The sequence below is a fragment of the Mastigoproctus giganteus genome, chromosome 8, assembly GCF_048544385.1.
Source record: "Mastigoproctus giganteus isolate SK-2022 chromosome 8, ASM4854438v1, whole genome shotgun sequence".
Lineage (NCBI taxonomy): Eukaryota > Metazoa > Arthropoda > Arachnida > Uropygi > Thelyphonidae > Mastigoproctus > Mastigoproctus giganteus.
The window spans coordinates 187,242,141-187,253,987 of record NC_143582.1 but is presented as its reverse complement, the minus strand read 5'-3'; positions in this window follow the sequence as shown (position 1 = coordinate 187,253,987).

Genomic DNA, 11,847 nt, shown 5'->3' with positions numbered 1-11,847 from the left:
TTATGGTGATAATTTAAATAAAGTTAATTTTGATTATATGTTAATTTGATTACACACTGAATTTGATTACATATTATTATCTGTTAATTTGATTATACAATTCTTATTTGTTGAGGTTAAGATTTAGTCTTGAATTAGTTAACAAATAGCTATTACTAAACATCACATAAAGATTAAGTTTTAACAGTTTTAAATAATTTTAAATTTGTTATTAATTTGATTAATAAGATTGAGCATTAGATAAATGGATAACTATGAATGCTTACATTCCTGTAATGCTGTCCTTATAATACCATCAACCTTACTTACCAAGACAGAAGTTTACATTGTTTTGTATGTTCTGCACTGTACTCTTAAATTAAGAAAGTTTTGGATTTAAACTCTGGTTAAGATCTCCTGGGGCCAATGTTAGGCTAGTCTGTCGCTGAGGGTGAGGGTATTTAGAACAAGAGTAGGGATTTGGATGTTGTCAGATTAGACATCTGTTTGGCAGCTAACATGTGGGTGAGTTCAATATTACGTTAGCAGGGGGGATGGGGGTTCTTTCGGGATATACTTATTGTGGTTCCTATTTTTGCTTTTTATCTGCTCTGATACTCTACTTTTGAAAATATGTATGTGGTTATTGTGTACCTGCCTGCTTTGTTAATATTGCTTGTAATGTGAATAATAAGATTGGCCCCACGAGACCTTAACTGGAGTTTTAATCCAAAACTTTCTTAGTTTAAGAGAACAAAACAGTACAGTACAGTACAATACAGAACATATAAATATAATGAATTGTAAACCACTGTCTTAGTATGTAAAGCTGATGGTATCATAAGGACAGCATTACAGGAGTGCAAGTATTCATAGTTATCCATTAATTTAATGCTAATTTATTTAATTAACAATCTTATTAATTAAATTAATAACTAATTTAAAATTATTCAAAACTGCTAAAACTTAATCTTTACCTGATATTTAGAAATCACAATTTGTTAACTAATTCAAGACTTATTTTGAATTGCCATTAACCTCAACAAATAAGAATTGTATAATCAAAATAATGGATAATAATACATAATCAAATCAATGTATAATTAGATTAATGTATAATCAAAATTAACTTTATGTAAATCATTGTAAATCATATCACCATAATTTACCAGTTCTGCTGTCTTTATAAACACTGAAGAAGCAGTATAGGAAGTAACATCTGAAATGTCTGAGAATAATCTGCAATTCTTTAAAAAATTGAAAGAAGATTACATTCCACACAGGTTTGAGTGCTCATTATTTCATCAATTTCCAGTTTCTAATATACCTGTGCACCATGCTGCAAATAGAATATTTAAGATTCAGTAATGTTTTTTGAAACTGTTTTAAAATGCTTTTAAAATCCTTTACAAGCACTTAATGCTTGTAAATTTTTTTATAAGTACAACAAATATTTTTAAGAGAGTACAAGCTTCTGAAAGTGTGCAGCATGGTGCATTTGCACTTTTTGAACTGCCATCAAGCTGGCTATGATTTCAGGTATAAGAGAATTTAATAAAGAGTGCTTTAAACTCCACTCACCTTTAATCCAAAGCATTGCACAAATTTACTTAAATACTGCTGATGCTCATGATTAATGCCATTAATGTGGAAAATATAATTTAATGAATTCAGTTTGTTAAATAGAACTTGTGTTCTTCAATTTAATAAATTCTGTTTGTTAAATGTGAACTTGTGTTCTTGTGTTCTTTCTGCTTACAATGGCAAAACTTATTAAGCATATTACAGCATTATATTACTGAGAATCAAATTCTCAGTTAATCCAGAGAATAAAACTTCAATCAAACATATCCTCATTTTTACTGCTTTACTGGAGCTTTTTTTTTCTATTCAGGTTAACAACGTTTTCCATAATTGATAAGTAATAATTAATATATATAAATATATAGCTTAAAAATGGATTTTGTTTGGTATCACTTCAATTTTCTTTTATCAGAATGAAATAAATAAAAAAAAAAAAATGACGTTCACTGCTGATTTTGATCCAAAATGGCTAAAAGCTATGATAAATGACATTGTTACTAAGCTATCTATGAAAGAAACTTATCTGATTTTTTCACCTTATTTGAAAGCTTATCTGATAATTTCCTGTAATATTAGAATTTATCATAGACTTAATTACAGTATAATTACTATAATCCACCACATATATAATTCAATTTATATAACTAAGACTACAATTAAAAAAGAAACAGCATTGATTTTAGCATTAGCATTAGTAGAGGCATATGATGCAAGAAAGCAATCTTATGCAGCGTCAGCCAAAAAAAAAATTAATAATAATAACCCTCCCATTTCACCCCTCCATTCATTCCAATTGCCTGTCCAGCTCAGCTTTAAATTTATTTAGGCTATGAATTTCCACAACAAAAGATGGAAGTCTGTTCCACCAATCAACCACACGCTGGCTAAAGGCAAACTTTTGCACATCCATTCTACAACTGTCTTTGCTCAATTTGAATCTATGCCCCCTCAGGTTCTTAATCTGAGCAAGAGGAAGAATCCCATCAGTATTCAGCTTGCTAAACCCATTCAAGGCCTTATACACCTCAATCAGATCACCTCGCAGTTGCCTACTCTCTAGGTGCTGAAATGTGCAGAACTTAAAGAAGGTTTGGTAAGAGCACCCCTTTGTTCCCCTCACCAATCTTGTTTCCCTTCTTTGTACCCGTTCTAGCAACTCTACATCCTTCCTAAAATGAAGCCTCCAGACTTGTACACAGTATTCTAGGTGTGGCCTGACCATTGCCTTGTACAATGGGATAATCACCTCCCTGTCCCTGCTAGCAAAATTCTTATATATCATTAACAAGACTCCATGACCTGCCCTGGCAGCCCATCTGCACTGCTCAGCAAACTTCACATTTGACTGCACAATTACCCCCAGGTCTTTTTCACTTTCCACTTCCCTGAGTGTAGTACCACACAGTTGGTACATTTCTCTTGGATTATTGCTACCCATATGCAGTACTTTGCATTTGTCAATGTTAAACTTCAGTTGCCACCTCTCAGCCCATCTGCTCAACCTTTCCAGATCCTGTTGCAGCAGCATAGCATCAGTAGTGTCCTTAACAACCCTGGCAACCTTTGTATCATCTACAAACTTGTAAATGAAGCTTGATATACCTTCATCAATATCACTGATGAATACACAAAACAACAATTGGCCCAGCACCAAACCCTGGGGAACTCCACTAATAACATTTGTCCATGAAGAGCAGTGTCCATTGATTACCACTCTCTGTCGTCTCCCACTCACTCATCCCTTTATCCATTGTAGCACTTTACCCTTAATGCCACACTTCTCCAATGTGTACAGCAGTCTTCCATGTGCCAGTATCAAAAGCTTTCCTGAAATCCAAGTATATGATATCAAAATTATTTTTGGCATTCAGTTCCTTTGTGACCACATCATAGTAATCCAATCAAATTGGTCAAACAAGACCTTCCTTTAACAAACCCATGCTGTGTCTTAACTATTACTGCAGTCTTGTCTGGATGATCCTGCAATGCTTCGTTAACCAGTGACTCCATTATTTTCGCCAAAACCCAAGTTAAACTAACAGGTCTATAGTTACTTGTGTCACCGTTTGAACCCACTCTGTGAATTGGTGATACATTTGCACACCTCCAGTCCATGGGGACCTACCCTGAGTCCAAGGAAGCTCTCATAATTATGGCTAAGGGTTTGTTTACTTCCTTTGCTGCCTACTTTAATATAACTGAATAGATCCCATTCACCCCAGATGCCTTCCTTAGGTTTAACTTCAACAATTTCTCCTCCACTTTGCTCTCAGTTATTACAAAATCACTTGGCTCCCTGTTAGAGTTTAGTTATATGGTTCCTTAGAAATTCCATTTATATATTCCTAGAGGTGTGCACATATGATAGATTATTATGCCACCAAATAATAAATTTACTTTTTAGAAATAATGTTTAAATTTAAATATAAGAAATGATATGCTTAAGTTACCTGAATAACAGATGCAATAGTCCTTGAAGCAAGAGCATTATAATGCATTCCATATGCCATTTCAAAATTTGATATGATGATGATAGACATAGTGTTTGCAATGTACAATGATATTATCCCTAATGTGAAGAACCACCATGCAGCACTTAAAATTCGAGATGAAATTGATCTGTGGGATGATATAAAAAGGTTAGTTATATTTATAAATTTGTAATTACAAATGTACTATAAATTTATAAATTATTCTTAGTGACAGTATAGTGGTTTTGGCACTCATATGAGAATCTGAGTTCAAAATCCCACTTCACGATTGGAAGAATTTCTTGAAGATCTTTTTACTACTGTACTTAAGACTGGCTAGTTAGCCAACAGGTAGAGATGTAACCCATAAAGTATTCTTCATTTTTCATGTTATAAACATGTAAATTGGTCTGTGAATACATGCTTCGGCGAAGGTAAAGAAAGCCCACACGAGAAGCATGCAAAAGTTCGATAAATTTAAGTTCGAGAAGCATGCAAAAGTTCGACAAAAGTACTGGTAAAAGTACTTTGCCGTAATGGCATTTGTATTGTTGCTCATTTGGTAAACATACAGTGGGTATTATCGATTAGGAGTAGAAATTGAATCCCATGGGAGATTCAAACCCTCCCGAAGCGGAGGGGGTAACCTGACCTTTTTTCTTTAGAATCACTGTTGGATTAGTGGATAAATTGTTTATTAAGAAAAAAAAGGCAAAGGTAAAGGAAGCCCGCATGAGAAGCACGGCAAACTTCAAAAGCGTTTACCGGTGAAACTATGTTACGAACATTTTTTACCATGCCAGAGCATCCAATATGACTCTGTTTGTGATTCAATTAGTTAATTCAATTAGTGATTCTAAAGAAAAAAGGTCAGGTTACCCCCCTCCACTTTGGGAGGGTTTCAAGCTCCTGTGGGATTCAACTGCTACTCCAGAATGATAACACCCACCGTCTGTTTACCGAGTGAGCAATACAAATGCCATTACAGCAAAGTATTTTTACCGGTAAATTTCATCAAACTTTTGCATGCTTCTCATGTGGGCTTTCTTTACCTTAGCCCATGTTTCTAGGTGCCTCCGTAGCCATAGCCTCCGTAGCTCAGGTGGGCAGGAGCAGCAGTGCATAGCACACACTTCTTGATTAGACTGGGGTTCGAGCCCGTGACCACCAAATACGGAAGATGCGGAAAGGTCAGGGAATGACCACCACATATCCTCGGAGCAATATGGCCTTAGTTGCTAATGCTCCTAAAAACCAAATAACAAACAAACAAACAGCCCATGTTTCTACAGATATACATGCTCCGGTGCAGGAGCCAATCTCCTGCACTGGAGCATGTATTTCTCTGTTTTGCAATAAAATAAACAAATTATCTTAAAAAAAATTAACCAGTATTGTCCTTGCTACCATGGAGAAGCTGTTTTCTTTGTGTGAAATTATCTCATTACAAAAGATTCTTAAGGTTGCCAGATATTTTCCAGAAAAATTGTCTCTAAAATTTTAAGGTTGATATGCCAAGGATAAAATCCTAAACTTCAAATAAAGGCATGTGTCTAGGATTAGAATGATATAAATTAATACCAATATATTTACAATATTACATATCATAATTATTTTTATGCAAATATACACTGTAAGAACATGCCATTTCACATCCAAGTATTTGTTCATCTTCATCAAAAGAAAACAGTCCTTGGAATTCAACAGTAGTTATGTTTCTGTGTTTACTTTTCTCAATTCTTAAACACACTAAACTTCCCAAATTGTCAATTTCTTATAGCAAATATGCTACCACATCGTGGAACTACATTTGCAAAGGTACAAAAAGTACTAAACATATTGAGGTTAATTTCTCTTATTCTTCTACAAATACAGTACTAAACAAAGAATGGCTAGGCTACAGAATCAAAGCCTCCCATACACACATGTAGCAGTAATAAAAGTAATGTAATGTTGTCACTTATGCCAGTAAATTTTTGTTTTGTGACCTTCTACATAAAGGAGTACTATACAGAGTGTTTCAAAATTGCACAGAACAAATGTAGAAGCATATTCTACAACTAAAAATAAGAAAAAAATTCCTATTAACGTATATTCCTAAAAGTCTGTTTTTAGGATTTAAACATTAATGATAAATTATAAAATATAAAAAAAGAAACTGAAATAAACCTCTAAACAGAAAACACGTAAAACAGCCATTCAACGTGTTCTTCATTTTGTTCGATACAGTGAATCCACAATTCCCCTGGCATATTTTATCATTAGAGGACTATCCTTAATGGCAGCAACTACATGCAATTTCTCAGTTCATTTTGCATGATAATATGAGTAGAATAAATCATGGAGTTCATGTAACCCCACACAGAGTAATCTAAGAGTGAAAAGTCAGGTGGTTGTGGTGGCCATTGTAAAGGGTTTTTCCAACCAATCCACTGGCTGTTGTACACTGTATTTAAAAGTCAAAATCATCACAGGAAAAGTGAGCTGATGCACCATCATGCATAAAACACATCCTATGCCAATTTTAAATCAGTAGTTTTCCAATAGTTCTCACAAATTGTTCTGCTGAAAATGTAGGTTGTCATTTGTGAAAACCTTGCTGATAAAAAATAAGAATGATAAGGAATGACACACCCAGCATTAAATGAAAGGTATATTAGTAATGAGTATGACAATTGTGTGTGGCTTTTCTTTACTCCAGCTATGAGTGTTTTGAGAGTTGAGAATTCCATTTCTTGTAAAACAGTTCATCTGTAACCAGAAGAGCTGAGAAATTTAAGATCATGTGTTGTAAACAGCAGCTTATGAAAATTGTTAATTCAAAATTATTTTTTTATGTAGCTAAGAAAACGTAAAGCAATGGAAATAAGGTTATAATAGCTTCATAGAATGAAACCCTTCCCACTTTTCTTGGTATCAAAGCATTAAAACATTAAAACTGAATAATAATACACATGTATCATGAATATAGGTCAACCAAACTGCCACTGGTGCTTAATCATGAAAATAATTCCATTGCAGCTGAAAAATTTTATTCTCCATTAGCCAAAGTTAAGACTGGTGCACACAACATTAATTCTCCAGGGGTAACTATTTAATTGTTTGGATAAAAGGGAATTAAATATTAAGAACATCTGACAACACAAGGTTCTGATGGGAGAAAGTGAATCTCCAACGTCACATGACTTCTGAAAAGTATTTAACTATAAAAAAATATTGGTCCAGAGTGGGACTTTCACCTTTAGAAAGGGGCACAAGAACTCCTGAAGGAGAATTCAGTGGGAGGAAGGGTTTGGAACAGATTACTCAGAAAACCCTAGCAATTCACCAGTCAGAGTGGCATGATAGGATTCCAAGCCAGGGCCTGTTCCTTTTGGTTAAGGGAAGGGCAAGGTTTACAGTTAGTGTAAGTTTGTACAGTGGGAGCATAGGCAAGTAAGGCTAAAACTATGAAAAACCTACTACAGACTAACTGATAGCCTAGGTAAGTAAATACAAGATGATTCCAATATTCCAATTGTTATAGCAAGAAGAATGGGTAACTTCACCAGAGTGAGGATAGCCCAATAGTATTGTGTGGACTTGGCACTGTGTTCTTCTGAGATAAAGACATAGGGAGTTGGTAAAGAGAGAGCAAGAAGAAATGAATGAACTTAATTGAGGTAACTTGTTTAATTAATTTAGCAGTATACAGATATCTATAAATGTAGCTATATGTGTTTGTGCAATTTTATTTAGAATGGCAAGAGTATGCCTTATAGAATGACTTGTATGCCTTAACTAATCCTGGGCCTAAATAAGAAAATAGTATAAAGGATGTCCATAAAGTCCTGTTCCTATTTTAAAAATTAATTATGTCACAACTAAAAGATATAGAGCAATGCAGTCTTATGAAAATTATTATGAAATTCCAAAAGTTTGTTCTTCAGTATGCCATTCAATGCACCTCAATGTGTGCATCCTTACTGGCCCTCAGAACATCAAGGCAAAATTCCATTTCTTGCCATGTACAGGCCAGCACATCAACACACACACACAGTTTTAATTTCCTCGGTTAGCCTTGCATGAAAAGTTTCAATGTTAGTAACAGGTGTTCTGTACACAAAATCCTTGAGGAACCCCCATAGGTATAAGGCTAAGGGTGTAATGTCAGGAGAGTGTGGAGGGCAGGTGATTGGTCCATCATGGCCCATCCATCCACGAGGAAATGTTTCCTCCAGAATATGAACATTTACACTCCAGTGTGTAGGTGCACCATCCTGTTGAAAAATGATAAATGGCTGCAACTCTTCCATCTGAGGGATCACAAACTGCTGTATCATGTTGAGATAAATGTTTCCTGTGATGCTCTTTTCACAAAAGAAAAATGGATCTGTCACCCTATCATGCATAAACCCACACCAAACGTTTAACTCCGGGCTATCATATATGTCATATGGGTTTTCAGAAACCCATATGTGAATGTGGGGTTCCGAAAACCCCACATTCAGATATGGCATTATATGGATATGGCAATTCACATGTCCAGATGTGTGGAAAGTGATTTCATCAGAGAAAAGCACCTTCTTTAGGTATTTGTTGTCTTCATCAATTGAAATGAGCACAAAACAAGTGCAGTGGAAGGTCATTTTGCTGCAAGGCTTGGACAATTTGTACTTTGTATGCATAAAGATGTAATTGCTTATGCAAAACTTTTATAGATGGTTGAATTTGGTAACTGCAGTTCACGTGAAGCATGATGAACCAACTTTTGAGGACTACACTGGAATGCTGCTTGGACATTTTCAATAGTTTCTTGAGACATGTGGACATCTAATTTGAGGCAGGTCAATCCAACTTCCTGTTGCTCAAAAATTCTGAACCCACTTCCTGATACTTCGTTTGGAGGGAGGATCCTTTCTGTATTGATGGTATAATTTCCAATAATCGGAAAAATAACAACACTGATACATGACAGCAATAATCTGTAATTACATGGTAATTACAGATTTTGAAAACCACATGACATACTCAGCCTTCTCCTTGTGGCTTCACCATTTTTATGCATTATACCCTGTAAAAAAAAAAAAAAAATCTTTTTTGAGTTTTATAATACTTTATAAAAAAATTTTGCAGTTTCATAATTTTTGCAGGACCACATTTCTCTATATCTTTTGGTTGTGATAAAATTAAATTTTAAAATAGGAAGAGGACTTTATGGGCACCCTGTACTGGGAGATTAAACAAGTTATCACAAATTTTTCATTGAAGTAGTTGAGTAAACTAGAACTATACAGGAACCATTTAACATGCGTTGGAACTGTTCAATTAGAATAATACCAGGACATATGGAACCATACAGGAAGTTTGTAAAGGCAGAGTAAACCTGAATGAACTTAACTGAAGTGACTCTGTTTAAATAATTTAGTAGTATAGAAATGCCTATAAAATCAGGTTATTGTATACTTAGTTCAGATATGAAGCTGTAACCCCAATAATTTATATGAGTCAAGTATAGTGTTTTTTTTGTGTATGTTTTAATTGTTGTGTGTTTATTGCCTACCACATTCAGACAATTTTTCAGTTGCTCACACAACTGGATAAAACCACAAACCAATGGAAACCTTCTGATACAGGGCATTAGCATTAGTAGAGGCATACGATGCAAGAAAGCAAGCTTATGCAGCATCAGCCAAAAAAAACCCCTCCCATTTCACCCCTCCACTCATTCCAAATGCCTGTCCAGCTCAGACTTAAATTTATTTAGACTATCAACTTCCAAAACAAAAGATGGAAGTCTGTTCCACGAATCAACTATCCGCTGGCTAAAGGCAAATTTCCGCACATCTATTCTACAACTGTCTTTCCTCAATTTGAATCTATGACCTCTCAGGTTCTTAATCTGAGCAAGAGGAAGAATCCCATCAGCATTCAGCTTGCTCAACCCATTCAACGCCTTATACACCTCAATCAGATCACCTCACAGGTGCCTACTCTCCAGGCACTGCAATTTGCAGAACTTAAGCCTTTCTTGGTAAGAGCACCCCTTTGTTCCCCTCACCAATCTTGTTGCCCTTCTTTGTACTCATTCTAGCAACTCTACATCCTTCCTAAAATGAGGCCTCCAGACCTGTACACAGTACTCTAGGTGTGGCCTGACCATCACCTTGTATAACAGGATAATCATGTGGCCATCTGTTAGTTTTAAAAACTATGAGTTCAATTTATGCAGGACACTTTAGCCCACAGTAGTGGTTTGTGCCTTCTCAACTTTCTGCATTTATTCACTGTACAAGAATTTCTGCCACAAGCAAATCATACTGTGAAATGGAAACAATTAGTGCTCATGTTATGTCCTCCATATACTTGCAGATGAAATACTTATGCAATCTGACAACTTTCTACTACTTTTGGCAAGAGATACTTGTACAATATGAAGTATTTGCTCTTCAACATTTGCAGTTCATAAAATCTCCCTGTGCTAGCTTTACTTATAATAGTTTCAGTGTAACTGTTTCTGTAAGTTTTTTCTGCACCAGAAAAAATGTTTTACAGTTTGGTACTCATTGAGTTAGTAATTCTTCAGCATATCTGTTAACAGCAGCTAAGGAATTCTTATGGGCCTCATCATAAATTAAAATAATATCAGTTAACTCAGCAAAATGTCTGTTACCCAAAACTCAAGTAACAGACATGTTGGCATTGCTAGTGTGTACTTCACCACATTGTTTACTCACAACTGAGTAATCAGTGTGGCAAATAATTGGTATAATTCAAGATGCATAATACTGTTCATGTCTTTAAACAGTTTGTACTGTTTAAAGCCTGTTTTACATGGTTTTGTAATTTATGATTAATTTTTAATATCTTGGAAATAAAGGCTTTTGGAACATGTTTATAGAAACTTTCCTTTCTTATTTTTAACTCTAAAATATGCTCTGCATTTGTTCTGTGAAATTCTCTGCATTTGTTCTGTGAAATTCTGAAACATCCTATATATATGCTAATTGTTTTATTTACAATTTATTGTGCTATATAATAAAATATCACAATATGAAATTTTAAAAGAAAGAGCAGAAATAATTTAAAAAAAAAAAAGTCAATGGTGCTTAATGCAAATCTTACTGTAATGCTCTAAATTACTGTAATATATATTGTAATGCAGATTTTGCTATGTGAGATGCAAAAGCTAACTGTTTAAAAAAAGGGGAGGGGGGAAATTAAATTATAAGGAAAATACAAGATAAAGCAAGAATTTTTCAAAGCAAAAAATAAGTTCACTCATGCCAGAATATGTGGTTTCTGCTAAGGGGGAATGAATACTCTCGCCGCCCCTTAATTACCACCTTATGAGTATTATTATTATTATTAGAGCCAAACTTTTATTTTTTTATATTTATAAAATAAACTTTAAAAAAAATCACCAGCATCAAATGACAGGCAAAATCAGGTATGATACTGACATCAGTGTCATCTGCCACTAAACCCTGAGGGCCCCCCCCTTTGTTATTGCTGATGGATCAAATAATATCAGTTATTTGGTCCATTAGCAATAACTATTTTCATAACCAAGATATTCATATTGGAACAAATCAAAAGCATTACTAAAATCTAAATACTATGGAAAAATTCTCTTTGTATTGAGTTTCTTTGTGACAACTTTATAATTAGCAATAACTATTTTCATAACCAAGATATTCATATTGGAACAAATCAAAAGAATTACTAAAATCTAAATACTATGGAAAAATTCTCTTTGTATTGAGTTTCTTTGTGACAACTTTATAATAGCTTAGCTTAGCCAAAAAGTGGTCCTCAACTAGATTACAGCAAC